Here is a 22,694-nt window from a genome sequence, read left to right as displayed (position 1 = left end):
TGGGTAAGTAATTATTACACTTGTTTTTATTAATTTTTCTTAAATGTATGTACACCTTACACCTTATATTTGTTTCAATGTTTAATATTAAAAGTGTTTTGGGTCATTTTTCAGGGTTTGATGATATTTTTGTGACCCAAGTATGATGTGAGAACTTAACTCTGGTTTATACCAAGTGGCTTATGATAAAATAGATTTTATTATAGTTTCCAAGAACCTATCAATAATGTTAAGTGAGGAATTACTGTATTTATAATTTTAATTTGGGGAAATTCATTGTATTAAATAATGAAACATCATTCATAAATTTAGGCCAATTTTGCCTATTAGTTTGGTATGTACAAAAAAGTATATAAAATATATATATTATGCACAGAATGCTCCATTGCTTATCTTATCTGCATCTGAAATATTAAGATATTTCAGAAATGTGAAACTCCAAAACATTAGCTACTCCAGTGAGGGAGATGAGAAAGAACCCTGAACAGGCTTTTTTTTTTTTTTTGCTTTCCAGTTTATTTTTTAAATAAAAACAGAAATAAACATTTGAAATAAACAAAAAAATAAGAGGCAGAAAAAAGAAAATAGGGCAATGGAGACAAAAAGAAAAGAAAGAAAAAAATAGAAATAAAAACATAAGAGAGTGGAAGAAAGAAGAGGGAGAAGAGGTAGGGAAGGAAGAAAATAACGAGGGATTATAATAAAAATTATATTTAAATAGTGTGTAAGTTTATATGTGCCTCACAACCAAATAGAAACTCTAGAAAGTCATTGGAAACCCACTGGCTTAGAGGTAGATATACTTCTTTTTTTATTACTGAACTTTCTCATTTTCTTAATCAGCATGTAATTTTTTGTGCATAAAGCCATTCTGGTATTTTAAAGAGCTTTATAAAGGATTTCTAATTTTTCCAGATTCTAAAATTTTACAAAAGCCTAGATTTTGCCACTTTTAAAACACTCAACACGTTGTAAATTAATGCACCATTTTATTGTTAAAATCAGCCTCGTATAAAATGATCTGTAGCTGAACAGGAGCAATAGCAAAGGTGTGAACTACTTCAAGGAAGTGCTAACTTCAGAGCCCAAATGAGAACATTTAAATGCTAAAATTTTTAGCAACAGCAAACAGATGTTTCTGCAAAATATCTTTTTTTTTTTTTTTTTCTGTTTTCCAAACTCCTTTTTCTCCGTACATTCACTTTTTCATTCTTCCAGCTAGGACTTTTCTGCCACTTTACCAATTTTCAGTGCCCATTCATCCTTGAAATGTTTCATTTTAACTTCTCCATCTCTCTTCCTCTGCAGTAATTGCAATGTAAGTTGGGCGTATGGTTCTACTCTAAAAAGTGAATTTAGTATTGGTAACATGTACCAGGCTGATGGCACTGCAAACTGAAGGCCATTGTTTTAATCACAGAAACTCACACATCAAACAACATATATCACAGTGCCTGAACAACTATTCTCAATTCTCAATGATTAACCCTTTGGTGTAAAACATAGTGTTAATTTTTTAAATGACTGCATGATATAGGTATATGCTTGACAATACATATTGTACTGATGGTGACAATCCAATAGTCATTAGGCACTATTGAATTTGAATGGCTCACAAAGGCAGAAATCTACCTATTAATTGTAAATTCCAATTAAATTTGTGATTGCACAGAAATTAACTTTCAAAAAGAGCACAAACATATGTGTCAAAGACAACTTAGATGATTCTAATATCATCAACAAATTCTATTTAGCAAACATAAAGTTCTAGTAATGTATCTCTTTAAATATAAATGGAAATAAAATTATCTTTTCTCATCCATAAGTGATTATTTGTATTGACAATTTGCCGACTCCAGGATAGTTTTGATACTGTCTAAAATATCACCTCATCCCCACAAACATCAACTGATGGTGGTTTCATGAAGTTAATAGAACAAAAATGGGCCTAAGTCTCAAGACGCCTGGATTTAAGTAAGGCACATCTTCCAAGTGAACTAAGTGTATGAACTTGTACAAATTTTTAAAGTTTTCTGGGCATTACTTCAGCCAGTGTAAAAGAGTGGTAAATAATCACAAAGATTCCATGCTCTCCTAATATTCTCTGACTAAAACGGCCATGGGCTTTTGTATCTGTAGCAAAATCCCTATTGGATAATTAGAGAAATCTTGATAGTCTGTCTCAATATATCTTTAAAAGAATATGATCATTTATGAGTAGTTAGAATGAGGAACTTTCTCTGTGTTGTCATTCGATGTAGCCCTGAACTGAGTCTCTTTCTAAATTATGATCACATCATAAAACTTCACTCCACCATTAGAGCTTACTTTGTACTTTAATGTGTTTTGTATATCAAGATTCTCCTTAGAAAGTAAATTACCTTAGGGCACATCATACTTTATATCAGCCATTAGCGAATATAAGAACGCAGATTGGTTTATAATCAAAACTTGCAAGATAGAACATAATATATACATAGGGCTACAGCCTTGCCTTTAAGGAAGGGAAGGGGACCAAAGAAGGAAAGAACAATTCTTAGCTGCTAACGCAAGTGTTTGGTGGACTAAAAGGTTTACATTTATCAAGGATTAATGTGGTTATGAGATAACTTGAATTTTAATTATGTGAGGTAAACAATGACTGAAGGGAGATTTAACTTGAAGGGAAAAAATAGTAGAGAATGGAGCTTGATATCATTAAATATCAGTATTAGAATAACTTGCTGAGATTGAGGGATTAATATATAAGGATTATAATTGATACAAATGGGTAGAAATTACAAGAGGGAATTACACTGAAGTGTTGGCATAAACTTCTTATATTTATAGTTATTTGAAGACGGAATCATGTGTTTATAAAGATAGCAGTGTCTTCATTCTTAGAAATTTTATATAAAGTTTGAAAAGTCATTGTCAGAATTTTTTGTAGACAAGATGCTTGCCTGAAATGAGCATTTAGATTAATATTCTGTAAAAATAGTTTTTAACGTGGATCAAACTATTCATAACCCTTATTGGTATATGATGTGGTAATTATAACTTAACATACTTTTACCTTAATTTATAGTACTTTTTTCTAAACCATATCTCATAAATGAATGCCCAGCTTACCTATAAGAAATACTGACTTTACCTTTATAGAAAGTTAAATTTAGTACAACCTTTGTAAGGAAAGCAATGTTCCTATTACAAATACGTATGAACTCCACTTGAATTATAGCAATTAATTATTTTAATAAACATGAGGGTGTACTATCATTGTCATTTTACAGATGAGAAAATACAGCATCCGAATTGAAATAACTTATCGAAGACTACAAATTTAGAAAACAGTTGTGGCCCAGTCTTTTATAACTTCAGAATCTTTGTCTGAAAATCCTTACCATTTCTTTCTTTGTGATGTCAAATATGCGTGGTGTGTCTTGAGCAAGCTTTCAAGCAAAGATCTTTAAAAATAGCAGAGACAACAAGCTATCTAAACGACTCAGTTACTTTTTTATACAAAAACACTGGGGTGGATAAATTATCCCTGAAATTTCTTACTGCCTTTATGATGGTAGAGATAAACTGAAAAAAAAAGAAATACAATGAAGAAATTTGCACACTGTTATTAGATGAAAAGGTTCTTGCAGTAACTTGTTATAGAAGTCTGTGAAAAGTAGAATTGATTTTTATCAGTCTGATATTGCTCAGAGGAAATAGTCACTGCTTAACACACAAGAATGAGCTAAATTGCCTCTAAGCTGCCATCATCTATATGAATATAGAAGTCAAATTTTAACTACTTTTCCTGGAAAAGATACATATGATGAACATTAAAGTAAAATACACATGGTCTTTTCAGAAATTTAACAATTTTCTTCAAGCCAGAGACTCTGCCAATTTGCTAAGAAACAAGAATTTTAAGAAATGTTAGTTTCTAAATACAAGGCTATGAGAAAAAGTCTAGCATTACCATACATATCTCAAGATGGTTTTGGATTGAGTATTTTAATTTTTTGAAATAGCCAACAGCTTGTTGGGAGATAACCTAAATTAAGAGTTGCTGCCATGAGAATAACTGCATTTTCCCACCCATTGACATTGTCTAACATTAAATCTGCATTCATTACGGACCAGTGAGATAGGCAGTTTTAGTTATTTTTTTTCCAATTATAGAAAAATAGTAGAAACTATTAAATGTAGACAGAAAAATTATACCCTCAATGGAATGAAGCACTAATAAATCGTAGAATAACAGTGTAGGCCTAGTGTTATCCACTTTTCTTTCTTTCTTTCTTTCTTTCTTTCTTTCTTTCTTTCTTTCTTTCTTTCTTTCTTTCTTTCTTTCTTTCTTTCTTTTTTGTTCTTTTACTAGTAGCTACTTCATATAAACCTTATGATGAAATCACATTCAATAGAGTTTGGGGGACTATTGGATTAACTCAAGCTGTCTTTTCCAAAAAGTAAAACATAAAAATGCAGTGTCCATGGTCTTTAATAATTATGTGGTCAGAATTCACAAATGAGGCCACTGAGTTTCTCTTTTAATTTTCTTTGGTTTTCCTTTATATTACTAGAGAAAAGTTTGTATTGGCTTATAAATTTGATTTGCAGGCACTGCAAAGCTCTTCAGTTTATTAAGGCTTTCTGGTAAGATGCTCATGACTGACACTGGAAACTCATCATGTTGCTTCTTTCTGCTACCTGAGTTCATTGAGAGGTTCTGAGAGCATGGCATATACTTTCTGAACATTCCTAAGTGAAAGCTGCCTAATCATCCTGAAGAAATACTTCCAAAATATTATTTTTGTATGCTTGTATGCTCTTCTTTCTTCCATTACTTTGTTTTGTATCTTAGAAATAGAACCAGTAAGTTGAAGCAGGAGAAAAAAATTGGAGAAAACAATTTATATCACTCCTCCTTAAACTACATAATGTGAATATATAATATTTCCAGAATTCCTTAAAGTTTGAAAAAAATTAACTGGACAATCATATTATTGATAAATCAAATAACTTTTTCCATCCTGCTTTAGTCACATTCAATAAGAACAGAATACTTTCTTTTTCAAAATCTGCAGTTTGATCTGAGATATTAATTCATTTAGGGGGTCAAGGCTTCAGTGAGCCATGATCATGCCACTGCACTCCAACCTTGTCAACAGAGCAAGCCTCTGTCTCAAAAAAATGAATAAAATATTAAAATAAATAAACAAATATAAACAATGCTTTAATATATAATACATATTTGAATGTACCTTAGTGTTTTTCTTAGAATAAATATCAAATGATAATGCACAATCTGTAAATACATGACTGAATGACTTCAGATAATGATAGTAATATCTTCATGGAGAAGAAATCAGATTTTCTTTAAGCTTAACATTTAAAAAACACAATTGTTCACCCCAAATTTAGAGAAAATACAAAGACTAGCTAAATGTATAGCATTAGAAGCTAAAGTCTCTCTTTGGCCACTTAAAACAATGCCATAGATTCCAATAGCTGGACACATGTCAACAGAGACAAGAAACAGCTGATAATAGATGAGTCTCTCTACCCAATTATTTAGCATGTTAAATGAGAGCCATTTCATTTTAGGAATAACATCTCTTGTTTATGTCATTAATCCCTTCCTTTCTCCCTCAGTACCTTTCTCACTTCCTTCCTTCCCTCTTTCTTTCCTTCCTTCCATCCTTCCTTCCTTCCTTCCTTCCTTCCTTCCTTCCTTCCTTCCTTCCTTCCTTCCTTCCTTCCTTCCTTCCTTCCTTTTCTTCTTTATTGATGATTGCTAATTGATTACTAGGCCTTATACTAAGAAGCAAGACACAGTGGCGAATGCAATAGTTGTGGCTTTGTTCTTCACAGAACTAAAGTGACTAAAGTGTCTAAATTATCTGAGAGTCTAAAGTGGAAGGCAGATGGCTATCAAATTTGCACACAAAAACTCTACAATTTTGTGCATTGTAAATTATATAATATTATGGTAAGTAGGATGGAGCCAATGGCCAAATATTTTGAAATAGATTAATAGTAATAGCAAATCCAGTAACAGCATTAGATAGGGTAGTTAAAGACGGCCTCTCTAAGAAAGTAGCACTTAAATTGATACTTGAATAATGATGAAGAGACATCCATGAAAAAGAATGATTGTGGCTATGGGGGAGAATTATTCACACAAGAGAACAGCATAAACAAACAGAATCAAATACTCCAATATGTGAAAGATGAGCAGTGCGGCTAGATGGTAGTAAGGAGAAGAGTGAATTGGGTCTTCTACGGTGTTAGTAGACTATATTGTCTATGTAGAGTATACTTACATAGACGGTAGTGTCTATTGCACACCTAGGCTATATGATAGAGTCTATTGCTCCCAGGCTACAAACTTGTGCAGCATGTTATTGTGCTGAATTCTGTAAGCAATTGTAGCACAGTGGTATTTGTGTCTCCAAACATATCTAAACATAGAAAACATACAGTAAAAATATGATATTATAATCTTAACGGACCACTGTTCTATATGAGATCTGTCATTGACCAAAATGTTGTTATGTGGTACAAGATTGTATTTCCAGATAAGGTCACATTCGGAGGTACTGAGAGTCAGGGCTTTAACGTACTTTTCTGTGAGACAAAATTCAACTCATAATAGCCACCTATCAAGGAGCACAAAGAGAAAAGAAACAAAGCTTGGAAATGCACATTTGTGGAATTTCAGTGTGTACATTTCTTTTGGTGGAGACACTGATAAAGATTGTGGAGTGTTAGCTAGAAGGAAGTCAGCCTGTATTTCCACCACATTAAAATAAGAGAATGATTTAAGGTAGGAATGGTAAAGAGCTTCAAGTCTATTGCAAGGAATAAGAGGAAGGCAGAAACAGTCCTCAGCAACAAATGTAACTCAACATTATTCAATAAAGCAAGAAAATGTGAAGTATCTTAAAAAGATTAACAGAGAAATTATTATTATTATTATTATTATTATTATTATTATTTTGAGACGGAGTCTCGCTCTGTCGCCAAGGCTGGAGTGCAGTGGCCAGATCTCAGCTCACTGCAAGCTCCGCCTCCCGGGTTCCCGCCATTCTCCTGCCTCAGCCTCCCGGGTAGCTGGGACTACAGGCGCCCGCCACCTCGCCCGGCTAGTTTTTTGTCTTTTTTGGTAGAGACGGGGTTTCACCGTGTTAGCCAGGATGGTCTTGATCTCCTGACCTCGTGATCCGCCCGTCTCGGCCTCCCAAAGTGCTGGGATTACAGGCTTGAGCCACCGCGCCCGGCCAATAAATTATTATTAAAATATTGTTTTGTAATTTAGGTTTTGGTGTGCTCTGGACACTCAGTAATGAATAACAGCTAATTTCTAAGACTAAAGGGATTCTGTATGGCTAATAAGCCCTCTGCTTTCTATGTATATGTTGGAATGGGGAAAGGTTCCATCCAGCTCACTCTGGAAGGAAATACATTTGGACTTTGATTTTACATTATGTACAAAAATAAATTCTGTCATCCCTAGTGACATAAATGTAGAAAATAAAGCAAATAAAAATGCAAAAAGATAATATAAAAGCTTGTCTTTATAATCTAGAAATTGAGGATTTTAAAAAATAATACTGAAATGTTGAAAATTATATAAGAAAAGATAGAGATATTTGAATATGTAAAAAATATCCAAAATATGGCAAGAGATGTAAACAGCATCAAGAGTCAAAAAATTTGCCTTAGTATTTCTTTTGCTAAAACTTACAATACATAAGAATTTCTACTAAACTAATTTTACAATGACAAAAAAATGAAAGGCTTAGAGCAGGAGTGGTGTAAGGCAGAGAAAATAAGACAAATATGTATATTTTAAAAGTAATATCACATCTTATTTAAGTAAAAGCATGTGTGTAGCATACATGCATATATATCGATAGAAAGAGAAACATACAATTATAGTCTATGAATAGTACTTAATTTAGGATGATAAGAACTTAGCAAGTTTACCTTTTTTAACATATTAATATATTAAATTTGAAAATAAAGCAGAGAAAAGCAATAAATGTTTTGTTGTGAAAAACTGAGCAGATCCAGCTTTTCCAGGTATTTTGGGGGGCGTTCAGTTCACTTTATCTTGCACTAGTTTTTTTTTAATCTACTGAATATTCATGATCCTTCTCTGAGCTAGGGTTTAAAAATGAAAACTATACTTGTTCTTATGGGACTTGTATTCTAATGGATAAAATAGATCTGAAAACAAGTGCATTATTTTCTACTGTAACAAGCACCATAAGGTTGATCAAGAAATTTACAGATAAAGATTTTTTTTATAATTCTCTTTTCTTTCTTTTGTCAACTCACACACATTTTGGCCCTAGACAATAGTTCTATTTCTAAACTTCAAATCTTGTCTTAAAGTTAATAAAACAGGGAAATGTACAGGATATTTAGAGGTTGGATTAATAAATGAAAGCAGTAATAAAAATTAACTTTCATAAACATGTGAATAAAACATGGAGATCACAAGAAGGTGTGTATTTTAATTAATATATGCATTTTTCACTGTATTAAAAATGTAACTCCATGTTTCTCATGATAATGCATAAATATGGCTCAATTTAGTAAAGATAGATGTTCATTATAAGACAGGTTAATTCAATGTTCTTTTGAACCCACATTACAGTGTATGCCATTTATGTGCCTTGTTTGGGAAAGGAATAGCTCAAATTAGTTCCATAAGCAATTTGGGTAATTTCTCTAGCTGTCCAAAACTATCAAATGAAGAACAACATTCTACAGTATTGCTTTCCCTGTATTATATGCAATGAAATAAGCAGAAAAGTAATAGAAAACCATGACAAATACGGTTTCACATTTATTCAGTATAGTTCTAAAATACTCCACGAGAAGGTCTATAGAACTGAGGAGGTGGAAAATATTCTCTCATCACGTTCTTGCACTCTCTACATAAAGCTGATTTGAAGGAGGAATTGCTCAGTAAATAGTTCTACAGAAGCAGTTTAACCAGTTTCCTAGGGAGCATAGTTGCTTAGGAAACTCAGATATAGTATGGCACAGTGGCTGTGACTGGACACCTGCTGGTGTCCACAGTTTCATGCTGCCATTTTTATCCATTTCTTCTCTCTCTCCTGGCTGTGCTCTCATATGGCAGAAGTGCAAAGTTGGGAAACCAGTGCAGTTCTTGGCGTTGGGTGAAGGAAATAAAATTGCTCATCGGTTTACTATAAAGACCACCTTTGGTAGATAAATTTGTTTTTGAGAGCAGATTAGGCAACATGTTTTCTACCCTGCAAAGACTTTCCATTGATCATTGGGATAATCTCTGAGGATTTACCACAATTACAGTCTTTGGAAGCCCTGGCACATTAAGAAATGGTAATTGAATTTCATGAGAGCCATTTTCAAATCTCTGCTCATTTGAGAAAATAAAATCAAGGGCATAGGTGTATGAGGCATACTATAAACCTCAGACTAGTTTCCTAAAAAAGCAATCTTGTATTTCCTTTGAAATATATAATTCATAAATATAAAATATATGTCAGGGTACCCCTTTGAGATATTTCAGTCAAGAAATAATTCTGATGTTAAATAACCTTTTATTTTTATATAAAATAAAAGTTGCTTGAATATCAAATATATATGTTTTTATCCTTCTATCTGTATAAATAAATAGATTTTGGCTTTTGTAAAAGATTGGCACCTCATTTTCAGTTGGTATTATTTTAAAATGTGAAATAACGATGGTAATGTGGGAATGTGTGCTGAAAATGTGACTTGTGGTCTCTGCACACCAGGCTGCCACATTTGGCAGCTGTTCAGTAGACATGAGGAACTAAGCAAGAGAACACAAGCCATTGGACTGGGGACCCCTAGATGACACAGCGTTATAAAAAGAAACAAATAAAATAAACTTTGCAATTAGTCAAGAGCAATCCCTTAGGTCTGAGGCTCAGCATTATCCATGGCTTCTGTATTCTGTCTGTGAAGCTTTTAGAGACAGGCAATCACAACTATGTCTCAAATGTTGTATTGTATCAGATTATAGTAAAATCAGTGATATTTTAGCAGTCAACAATCTCAGATATTGAGAGAGTAGAAGAGAGAAAGAGTGGGCTAAAAACTGAATTCACATTACTATAGAGTTAAAGTGGAATTAAAATAGTTTTACTTAATGTTTAAATTTTCCATTAATTTTGTGTGCTTTGAAAGTTAATGGAATCCTGAGACCCTATTGTTACCACACTGCTTGCTTAGGATGCCATCACACTTCTGATCTGCGTCTTCTTTTTATGTCAAGGTTTCCCTGGGCAAAAAACACTCATGGGCATTTCCATCTTTCTCAGGAAAAAAAGTAAAGGTCTTACAGTGGCCTACGTGCCCCTCAGCAACCTGGCCTCTCTTTCCCACCTCCCTTTTGCACCCTGCCCTGGCCTCCTCTTTCATTGTGTGCTCTGCATGTTCCTGCCTCAGATCCTTTCCCTCTTATTCTTTCTGTCTTGAAAACTCATCCCCAAATCGTTGATGGTTCACTTCCCAGTTCCTTCAGGATACTATTGAAATGTCATCTTCTTAAGAATGTCTTTTTCTATTCCCTTGTCTAGATGCCAATCCTCAGCCCTCTTTATCCCTTTTATCTCTCTTTACCTTTCTAATCATTTTCTTCTTAGCATGCATCATTACATGACATACACACTTATGATTTTGTTCAATTTACCAAATAGAATATAAGTTGCAAGTAGAGGCTCTTTATCTTATTCACTGCTATACTCTAAATATCCAGAAAACTTCCTGGAACCTATCAGATGATCAAAATATTAGTGGTTTGGATGAATGTAGAGATCTCAAGTAATTGAGATATCGTTCATAATCAGGATATTGTTCATAATCCTCGGGAGTTACCTTAGATAACCTACTTACTTTCTCAGATTTTCTGGCTGTCTCTTTTCATGAAAGAGAGCAGAGAACCGACTTCAAAGTGTTCCTTAATAACAGATATACATCTTTCGAGTGGCCCCCCATTGTATTAAAAAAGACAGTTTATCGATCCTTCTTGAGGACTTTAAAATTAAACATATGCACCTCTTTGTCTTATTAATTGACATGGAGACCGTAAGAGGAAAAAAAAGCTGAAAATAAACAAAGCATGCTAATCTATGTGTTAATAGTCTATGCTATGGGACACAGTCTGCTTTGGTTGTTTGCTACTTTTAAAAATCAGGTGTTAGAGATAAATATATTATTGTCGTAATGACTGAAACAATGCTAAAAATGAGTTGGAGGGTGGAGGATAAAGTGTCTTGTCTTAGCTTGAATTTCCTCAAACATAGACTTGAGATGAGGCATTGTGTGCAGATGGTTTGGGAAGCGATGCCAGGGTGCAGTAGGGAAGAACTAGGGAGAGTGAGGCAGGGAGGAAGGGAAAAACAATACCAACGTGCGTTTTTGAGTTTATCATTATGGGCAACAGATGCTTCTAGGAAGCATGTAGGATGCTTTTCAAGATTGTCCAATCCAATAATTTATTCATCAGCTTTCACTTCAATTGATCAAAAATTGCTTCTTCAGAGTGTTTATTCCCGTCTTTTTGAGTTGCACTTTCTGTGGGCCCTTCCTCCTTTGTCCTTGGAAGAAATCATGGGGGAGGCATGGGGGATGGACACCTGGGATATTAGTAATAAACGGATGAAAACCGCACCCTGCACTCAATCCATATGCACCCTGCATTAAATCTTCTCTGTTACTTAGTCTTTGTGGTCTCTACAAATGATTTAATATGCAATGGTCAGCGAAATAAGCTACAGAAGCTGCAATCATCTTGACTCCAACTGGCCCCCAGGTTGTTAGTGATATTTTTCATCTCACATTTCCACCACCAATCCTAGATATGCCAACCCTTCAAGCAGCATTTCATCTGGCCTTTGTTGCTTGCCTGATGGAGTGACCCAGATCTTCATCTCTGAGAAGTCCAAGCCCTTGAGTTCCTTGACCCTAACCTAAATTGCTCCAGTTGTTTTTCCCCATTCTACTAGGCATGGAAGACCACCAGAGGCCCAAGAGGAAGTTCCAATGTCAACACATCCTCCCTGCCACCATTATGTAATAGAGAACCCTATTCTACTGTGTTCCCTACCACAAATGTTCCCACCTCTCATACCTAACAAACCAAGAAATGTAATCCATCAGAGCCTAAGATTTCAGGGGAAGGAAGCCTACATTCCTCAAGGTGACTGGCAGTGGTGGTGAGAAAGGCCAGTCTTCTTTCATCAATGAACTTGTATGTTTCACTATTTGATTAAAATTTCCTATTTCAAGAAATCATTTCAATGCATACACTGTATTCTTGCAGACAACATTGCAACCCTGAGGAGCGTTTTGTTAGACATAGTACCATAGTTGAGTCTTTTATAGTAAGAATCCCATTATACCATTAGCCTGGTAATTCTGGATAATATGACATAGGATAGAATCAGTGGATCTCACAGTCATGTTCTCATTGCCACCCTATCTTTTCTATAAAATGGATGTTTTAAACTGAAATGATGTCACATGTTATAAATCTTAGATGTTGGTGTTGTCAGTAAAACTATGGGCAGAGAGGGCAAATCAGTACCAAAGTAAGAGCTAATTTTGTTTTGGTTGAAATGCTTCCCTCCAGGATACAAGGGCTGGAAATAATTATTTTGTCATGAGCGACTGAATTAGTCTCCTTGGAGCCATTAGCACCATTTCTTGGGCTCAGCATTGATACCTGTTTTGTCAACTTTAGACTTTCAAACATCAGTGGAAGATAGATCTGGATTTTTTGAAAAGAAGCTTAAACCATTGGACCTATGCATAGCTTTTCTTTCTGCTGCCACACTTACTGTATTCATGGCTTCTTCCACAAATACTGGTAGTCAAGAAAATAAGCTGACTGATGCCCACTTAATGCACTTAATGGCCATCCTGTCTATATGGTGTTTGTTGTTGCCGCTGTTGTTTTTTTTTTTTTTTTTTTTTTTTTTTTTATTTGAATTCTCGCTTTTTTTCCCCAGGTTGGAGTGCAAAGGCACAATATCGGCTCACTGCAGTCTCCACCTCCCAGGTTCAAGTGATTCTCCTGCCTCAGCCTCCGGAGTAGCTGGGATTACAGGTGCCCACTGCCACACCTGGCTAATTTTTGTATTTTTAGTAGAGACGGGCTTTCACCATGTTGGCCAGGCTTGTCTTGAACTCCTGATATCAGGGGTCCACCCGCCTCGGCCTCCCAAAGTGCTGGGATTACTGGCATGAGCCACCATGCCCTGCCAGTCTATTTCGTTTTTGAACATGTCCTATGTGATGTGTAAACTGTAGTGGTCATTAACCTGAGGCACGAAAACTTTTTGTTGTTGTTGTTGTTGTTGTTTGAGATGGAGTTTTGCTCTGCTGCCCAGTCTGGTATGCAGTGGCGCAATCTCGACTCACTGCAACCTCTGCCTCCTAGGTTCGAGCAATACTCCTGCCTCAGCCTCCCATGTAGCTGTGACTACAAGCATGTGCCACTAAGTCTAGCGCTAATTTTTGTATTTTTAGTAGAGACAGGGTCTTGCCATGTTGGCCAGGTTTGTCTTGAACTTGTGACCTCAGGTGATCCACCCTCACCTCGGCCTCCCAAAGTGGTAGGATTACAGGCATGAGCCACTGCTTCCAGCCTTGAGGCACAAAAATCTTCACCAGCATAAACATGAGTACTGCTCCTCCAGGCCTCTTTGATTCTGAACTCCTCTCACCTCTTTCCTTTCAAGACCCTCACCAATTGGCTAGAGAAGTGAGCCACCAAGTTACTCCTCCAAGGTTTGCTCACAATGAGGATTCCCCCTGGCACCAGTCTTTAGTGTCACTCCTTGTTATGTGTTGAATTGTGGCTCCCCAAATTATTAGGTTGGTGCAAAAGTTATTGCGTTTTTTTCAATTACTTTCAATGGCAAAAACCACAATTACTTTTGCACCAACCTATATATGTTGAAGTTGTAACTCTTGGGACTGGTGAATGTGACCCTAATCCAGTAACTGGTGTCTATATAAGAGAAAGGAAAGAAAGGTTTGGATATGGAGACACACACGGGTATAATGTCATGTGACAACAGAGGCAGAGGTTGGAGCAATGTAGTTGTAGGACAACACATGCCAAGGATTTCTGACAGCCTCCAGAATCTAGGATGAGGCAAGGAACACTTGTTTTCTACAGCTTTGAGAGAGAGAATGACCCTGCTGATGTCTTGAGTTCAGAGATCTAACTTCCAGAACAGTGAGAAAATAAATTTCTGCTGTTTCAAACCACCAAGCCTATGGTATATTTTTACAAGAGCCCTAGCAAACAAATAAACTCCTCATTGTTCTGTCTTGATGTGGTTTTACATTTTCAGCTTGTATTAATTTATCAGGCCAACCTATCTGTGAACTAAGCTTCTGTCAGTCATAAGGCCAGAGATATGAGCTGAGAAAGAGACTTTGTTCAAGAAGACAGGGCTTATTACCTGCTTATGTAACTTGTGCCCTCCTAATGTTCTCCAGCCAGTTCCAGAAAGTATCATTTTAATTGCATAATGGATTACTTCTATGGCCACCTAACCTTATGATTTGGTAATTTTATAATACCAAGATGATGATGGGGATAGTCATTGCCCAGTATCTGGTGTTGGGCAGAGTTGCAGCCAATAGTCTGATTACACAGTCACTTGCTTTTTTTGTGATCAGGAATTCATTCACATAGCAGGAACTATTTTAAACACAAAGAATAATTCTCTGTGACTGAATACATGGCCTTGCTACAGTACACTAGCATGAGTTGCAAGCTCAAGTAGGAGCTTTCCAGAGACCTCATATAGCTTCTCTGTCTAATATAGATAGCATCATTGCAAATGCTGAGTCACACAACCAAGCTCAGGGCATCTTGTACAATATCTTAAACCTATTTGCAAAGCCTTCTCTGCTCCTTGAGCTAAATCTTACTAAAGAGGATCTTTTTTTATCCTTTAAAGAATATTGTTTTTCTAGAGCTCCATGCCTCTATATAGAAAACAGACCTGTGAAAAGCTTCATTCATTGGGCAGTTTGGATTTTCAGGGTCAAGTTTCTTGCTCTCAGTTTCCAAATTCTGCAGGCTTGTGGGTCTATTCAGTCAGGCCCTCCGAGTCAGGGCCTTCCCTGTAGATAACTCTATCTGTAGCCATTAGCTGTCTGATCACAGGTGTCCCAAAATACTGCTGAGAGATAGGGGACATTTTGCTGATTAGGAGTCTGATTTAACTTTTGATCATAACTCAGGAGCTCCAGTCAGACTTTTCTGGATTCGCTGCTATATAGACTATGTAAGAGCTATTAATACAGTGTAATTCATTCTCTGTAAATATTCCTTTTGAGTAAATCTCCACCCAGAGAAAGATGTTCTTGCATCTATGGACATAAACACCATAAAATCCCAAGAAAAGTGAATCTTTGTCTTTAACAATGGAGTTCTATCTTCTCTTTCAAGATAAGTAAATGTCTAAAGTACTCTAAAGAGATGTGTATGGTTTCCTGCAACAACTAGTTTTCTATCATGCAAATATATATATCATGTATAATCTGTATATATGTGTATCATATAGATGTATATCATATATAATCTGTATATACATATGAGGCAAATATTACATATTTGGTATAATTTCTCAGAAGAAATCTTTGAGGAGATTTTTTATAATTAGTTTTGAATTTGTAGTGTATTAAATGCATTCATTTTGGTGACATGTTTTCCAAAAATTTCTGAAGTAATGATGAATAATTAAGTCCATGTATGTATATGTTGGCATAGTTCCACTCTGAATGGCAAATATGTATGACATGGAGGTTATTTATATATATATACACACATATATATTTATATATATGTATAAAATATGCACATATATGTATACATATATTTATATGTATTTGTATAAAATAAATATATATTAATATTTATAATCCATCAATAATCTACTAATTTACCATTTAATGTCCCAGGGATATTAGTCTAAGTTTTGCAGAAAAGGCTTCCTTTCCTTTTATTAAGAAAAAGCATTTTTTTAATTCCCATTTAGTTCTTAGTCTTTTCACTCATATCTTCCCCAGCATAATACGACCCTCATGTCATATGTACTTGCTGTTCAGAGTGGAATTATGCCAACAAATACTTATATAGACTTAAAGTTTCATCATTACTTCAGGGATTTTTAGGAAACATGCCCCCAAAATGAATGCATTTGGTATACCACAAAGTCAAAACTAATTATAAAACATTTTTTTCTCAAAGTTTTTTTCTGATAAATGATACCTAAAAATGCAGTATTTGCTTCCAATCTATTTCTGCATATCACATTAAAATGCAAAACAAATATGTCTATCATTTGTTAGTAAGAATCCCATGTTTTCTTCTAGAGTATGTAGGCAGTAGTTGGGCAAGGTGTGATGTTTCTAGAGTTTAAAAATAATGTTGCAAAAATTTCATGATGTAAACTTTTAGGTTGAAAAAAACTACGAGCCTTCAAATTGGTTTTTAAATCATAACAAAGTATATAGTTTCTTTTTGAATACTTTTCTCAATAATTTTCTATATAAATTGTATATATTTTAGCATTTTGGTTTTAGGTCACTTTCTTCATGTTTATTTTTCATCTCTTTTTATCTTTATTGCCATCACCAGAAAATGTATTTCAAGTAGAGGGAAGGGTATGGGGTACGTTTTATACTCAAACTCTCATCTTTGTCTTCCTTTTTCTCTCTCTTTACTTCCACCCTGCTACCTTCCTTTCTCTATTTAATTCTTTGGAAACACTATTTTTAACTGATTTTCATTTTTGTGCTATATAGGCACCACTCAAAGACCAAAAGCTTTCTCAACCAAACTCAACATCTTTTTCTTACCACATCAAATATTTTTTAAACCAGATTCCTCTTTACTCACTAATTTAAAAATAGAACAAAATAGAACATTAGTTTGTCTTTCTCCTAAGGACGCATGACACATACACATACTACTTGCTTTAATTATAGATACATATTTTTAAAATAATAAAATATACTTTTACATGTTTCTGCTTCTCAGTTCCAGAGATCCAACTCATTTATACCCAAGAGTTCCACTAAGATCTTCAGAACACTTTACTTGGTATATTCCAACGCAATTGCTGTAACCACATGTTCACCCACACACAGGTACACTGCTAATATATGTAACTACAATAATATACATATATATGGAAAATGCACATGCATTTTCTAGCTTGCTGTTATTAACTTGACTGTAATAGGCAAGATTCTCCAATGGCCTCCCAAATTTTCATCCCTGGGCATCCTGTATAATCCCCTTCCCTTGAGTATGGATTTAACTTATAGATGAGATATCTCACCCTTTATAAAGCTACTAATAATTGATTTTGAGTTATTCAAAAGGAACATAATCTTGGATGGGGTCAACACAGCCATTGTAAGCCTTTAAAAAAGGTGAGACATTGGAGAGATTCTGCTGCCTTTGAAAACACAGCCTCCATGAGTTCTGCAGCTGTGAGGAGTTGAATTCTTTTAACAAGCAGAAAACTGGAAGAGGACCCTTGAGCCTCGGATAAGCCCCAATCCTGGCTGAGACCTTGATGCAGCTGTTTGGAAAACAAAGTAGAGAATACCACAAAGCCTTGCAAAAAACTTCCAGACGTCCAGAACTTTGAGATGTGAAAGGATGTTGCTTTAAGCCACTCAATTTGTGGCAATTTGTTATACATCAGTAAAAAATGAGCACACTGAACTGTGGAAGGAAGAAGCTCACAAATACATATGACTATATTTTTTCAACATTCTAACTAAATTGATTTCCATTAAAAAAGCAATTATTAAAATGTTAATCGCAGTTAAAGTATTAATAGTAATAGCATCTGTAATATATAGAATGCGTTAGTTTTTTATATATGTTGCCTCATATAATTGCTGCAAAAACTCTATGAGGGAGGCATTAGACATCTAAATTTATAAGCCATACAGGGAGGCTTAGGGAATTTAGGCATCTTATTAAAAATGGCAAAGCTAGTGTGTGGTGTGCTGACTGGGAGGTGTGTGGAAAATCCCCCAGACAGACAAAACCCTGTTCTGTGGTTTCCAAGTCCGTACTATTTCCCCTTGAGTACATTGCATTTCATTATTTATAGGAAATTACATACAAGTTGTCCTCTCTTGCACTGAGTTGCTAAGATCAATAAAGTAGTTACCTATAATGAAAGACCTTAAAATCAAGTAGAGGAAGCAGATATGAATTCAATAATATTTTCCAAGGTCTAAAATGAAGTAAATGCTATATTTTGGGGTTATATTCTGGTGGGATTAGAAAATACTTACAGAAGCCATGGCAACTGAGTTAAGCCTTAAATACTCTGAATGATATTTCAGGTAGGAAAAATTGGAGCAGCAATCATTTGAGTGAAGAAACGAAATGCTGCATTAGAAATGATGAATGTACAGACTATGTTCCCAGAATGTTCAGTAGACAGGAGCAGAAGGGAGTCAAAGATAGAAATGAGCTTTATTTCCTCAATGCATGCTTCCTGCATTGTTTACATGTTCTCTGCATTTGCCTTGCTGTTTCTCTCTTTCAATCTTCTTGCTTCTTATTCTACTGTTTTTTGAATAGTAATCTGAAAATTTTTGAAACTTGTGTCAGCATCTCATTTTAGAAAGTGCCTAAGTGAAACCTTTATTTTAAGATCCAGTTGCACACACATTTTTTACTTTACTGTCAGATTCATAACTGATGCTCAATATATGTGTCATTTATTTTCCTTTTGTCCTTGATATGTAAAGGTAATTTTTGAGTGTTTTTCTTGATTCTTAGTGGTACAAAGCATACTGCTAGGTATAAGAAAGACGAAACAAGTTTGGCAAGGATACTGATCTTGTGTGGAAATGATGGTAGTTGGGGGCAAAACCTAAAAAAAATATATGTATCGGGAAAAAGTAAGTGAAGAAAATGTGCCAAATAATAGTAAATCCCAGACAGAAAATGAAACAGAATGATATACTAAGAATTAACTGAGGAGACAATGTCAGAACAGGTAGTCAGAGAAGGGCTTTTCATAAAGATAGCCCCTGAGAATGTACATTGCCATTTCTCTGATCCACCAAACATATAGATTAGAAGGAGTTGTCTCTGGACATAAAGGTCTTTTGCTTAATTAAGTAAAGATTTTAACAGAAGGAAAATATTATAGGAAAACACTACTTCTGTCTAAGAAAAAAATTATTTCTAATATTATTTAAGAAATATATTTCTAATAATATAATATATTATTTCAAATATGTAATAAGAGAAAGCTAAAGATAAAATCTTAGAGAAGTCCCTATTAATGCATTATAGAAAGGAAAGCTTCCTAAAACAAATATATTATCATAGATAAGCAGAAGAAATTTATCAAATTCATTTTCCTGTTGTATTCATATTATCAATGACAAGTAAACTAGAGGTGAACTGAAAGGCACCTATGAAATTTTCCAAAATTATTGTCCAGAGATTTGTATAATTCAAACACTTTATATGGAGGAGGTGTCATTTTTGCACAGACTTTAATTTTACAAACTCAGTCATGTGTCCTTTTTATGTTTTTCTTTTCTTTTTTATCCTTAGTAGAAAAAAAAAATGAAAGAGTAAAAAGACCCTCACAAGACAGTTAATCACTTCACTTGTGGGAAAAGTCAGAGTACTACACATTTTGTGGCAACTGAGAAGAATGCAGGATAGGCTATTTTTGTGCTCACTGAAGAAATATAAATCTTTTGAAATTTTCCCACTTATCATTTCTTGTATTCTATTTGGTATATTAAATTCATATATAATAAACTTGAAAACCACTCATTTTACATGAAACTAATTATGTTCTGTAGAGACCCAGAGGACAGATTCACCTTGACTGAATACTTTCTATACCATTTACTTGTAGCTTGCACATGGAGTGCAATGTCTCTGCTGGAATCACATGTACAGCTAGTGACTGACACTCTCTAACTCACCAGCACTGATTTCTTAGGTTGATGCTTATTTACTCCTTTTTCAGGATGTATGAAAAATGCTTCTCAGTTTTATATGGATTAAAGGAAGCATCGATTTAAAAATGATAATTTATATACCCTGAGAATAATAATTGATTTCACAGTTCATTAATTCAATTGATGAACAATAATAAAAGAGAAATGCTGCAAAAGAGAAACGTGTGAAAGGTGGGAGAGAGAGTATATAATTTTACTCATTCAATATTCAAAAGAAATACATGATTAAATGCACCTTAAATAAAATGGCAAATTCACTGTAGAAAATAATTAACTTTAATTAAGATACCATTTTAAAAACTTCAAGTATGAAATTGAATAGGTAATTTTTTTGAAGGATAGAATTCTAATATAATTTCAGATGTAAATTTTGTTGATGAAAATAAAATCTGGTTTTGTAATCAATTACATAGAGTTTGTTTTCCTTCTGTGTTTGTCTTTGATAGTTTCAGAAAAGAGAAATGACATGTGAACTATATGATATTGGATTTTATAATCAGAGTGACACCATATAGTCAAAATGCTTAAATCTTTACTTCTTTATGATCCCATTTCAATGTAGTTTTTAAAAGTCTAGTTTATATTAATGGAGGATAGGGCACATTTTTCAAAAACTATTGCCCAAATAAAACATTTTTCACTATATATATATGTATGTATGTATGTATGTATGTATAAATATATACATACGATGAAAACACATATATGTGTGTGTGAGAGTGTGTGTGTGTGTGTGTATCATGGTCAGAATAGAGAAAACGTATATTAAATAATTTCTGCATTTCATTGCTTTATTATTTTGTAAATCATCATTAGTCTAAAGAAATCTAATGGTATTGATGGATTTAACTGTATATGGTATATGTGTGTGTATATATATATGGTAACTATTAAGTATCATATTTGAGAATGCCATATGATTTTAGTTTCGTTTTTGACAAAGTATTAAAAATTCTTTACATTAAATTGCATGTGAACATATAAATAAAATTCCTACTCTAATAGGCCCAGATAAATGAAATAAAAGTAATATTCCTATTTTTCTCATCATGGGAAGAAAATTTTGAAATTACTTTGCAAACGCCAGCAAAAAGGGCGCCACATACAAGGTAGTTCAACAAATGATTATCTTATCATTACTCTACAATTAGAAAAACAGTCTCATAACCAGATCTTTATTATTTCCAAATGAATGTTTAAAAGCATACAATGACTTTATTTTGAAGTCTAACTATACATAAGTCTGAACACTTGTCGTACACACACAGAGATTAAAGATGGAGCCTCTGCCACACCAAGGCTTCAGAATTAATATAACATGACCAGTGTAGTAACAGATCCAATGAGTCACTGCCTACTCTGAATAAATGCTTAAAGTAGCTAAAGAGAAACTGCCAAGGTCAAAGCTCAGTGCTATATCAGACAGATGTTATTCTCTGTACAGCAGTCTCTCTCTCTTTCTGCTTCCAAAAGGAACTGGTGCACTGCAGGCACTCAGGATGAATCTGCCAGATTTAATAATGATCAAGAACACTCTTAAGTAAATGTCTCGAGAAAGAGGAGCAATTGGAAAATTTAAAAGTAAGGACTACTTGAACTGTGGCTCATTGCAGAAAGTACACCTTTCTTGTCTCATTTCAGAACAAAGGTGCCAAAGAAGAATATAGGAAAAGTACATGGAGATTCCCTCCTTGAAGCTGAAGGATCAACACTAACCTGCAGAAACCATACAGAAAATGTTCTGGGGAAATGGAAATGTGGATGGAAGCAAGTTTCTTTGGGTCAATATTCATTGGTGGAGATTTCTTTTCATTTTGATACAACTATAAAGCACATATTACAGCATTCTAAAATTTAGAGTGAAACATTTAGAAAAGCTGTGATGTTGAAGGGAAAGTAGGAGACAAATATACTCAATACAAGATTTGAGTACTTTATAGTACTAATGTTTGCAATTTTTTTTTTCTTACTATGTCCTTATCTTCTTTTGAGATTGTAAGGTGTATTCTTATCTTTGGCGGTCTTTTAGCCTTTACATAAAATGTGTTCAAGTGAAAAATGTGATACTTCATGCATTTGGGGGCTATAAATACAATATTTCATTGCAACAGAATTAATGGAATTTTTTAAAAACTTCCCAAGCAGTGAAAGTTAATCAGGAAACACCCTAAGTATAAGCAACAAAGTTAACACCTCACCACTTTTCATTACCACAAAACCTACCATTTCTCAGAGTGATTTTCATGCAACATTATTAATTTGACAGTGTCCACGATAGATGTAAATATTTTATGAAGTACAATTTTCATCACATCAGTCATTTGTAGCTTACAAGATATTCATGAACTAATTAAAAAGCAAAATCGCAGGCATCTGAAACAATAGGCATGTTTTAATTAGTCTTTATGTGTAACAAATCATCCCAGAATTGTGTAACTCCGCATTGACTTTTCATTGAATGCAGGTTGACCATAAAAATGGGTCATGGTTTCGAACATAGTGGCTCTCTTCTAAAAGGCAATTTCCAGGTGGGCAATCAGTTGAGAGCTGTCAGCTTCCCACAACCCAGCAGCTGTGGGAATGATTGCTTCATTTCTGAAAGAGGTGGAAGTGGATCAGGGTGTTGCACAACAGTATCTTCT

General features: G+C 34.4%; 1 long non-coding RNA gene across 1 annotated transcript; it reads right to left on the bottom strand.

Moving 5' to 3' along the window:
* Nucleotides 1–972: 972 nt before the first annotated feature.
* LOC112610615 lies at nt 973–12,041 on the bottom strand. The gene is made up of 3 exons (XR_003116443.1): nt 11,845–12,041; nt 3,384–3,446; nt 973–1,342 (listed from the first exon to the last, which is right to left on the bottom strand). It is a non-coding gene; the product is annotated as an uncharacterized LOC112610615 (long non-coding RNA).
* Nucleotides 12,042–22,694: the final 10,653 nt, after the last annotated feature.

The sequence above is a fragment of the Theropithecus gelada genome, chromosome 17 (assembly GCF_003255815.1).
Source record: "Theropithecus gelada isolate Dixy chromosome 17, Tgel_1.0, whole genome shotgun sequence".
Classification (NCBI taxonomy): domain Eukaryota; kingdom Metazoa; phylum Chordata; class Mammalia; order Primates; family Cercopithecidae; genus Theropithecus; species Theropithecus gelada.
The sequence above is the reverse complement of the archived record's forward strand: the minus strand, read 5'-3'. Positions and strand labels throughout refer to the sequence as shown.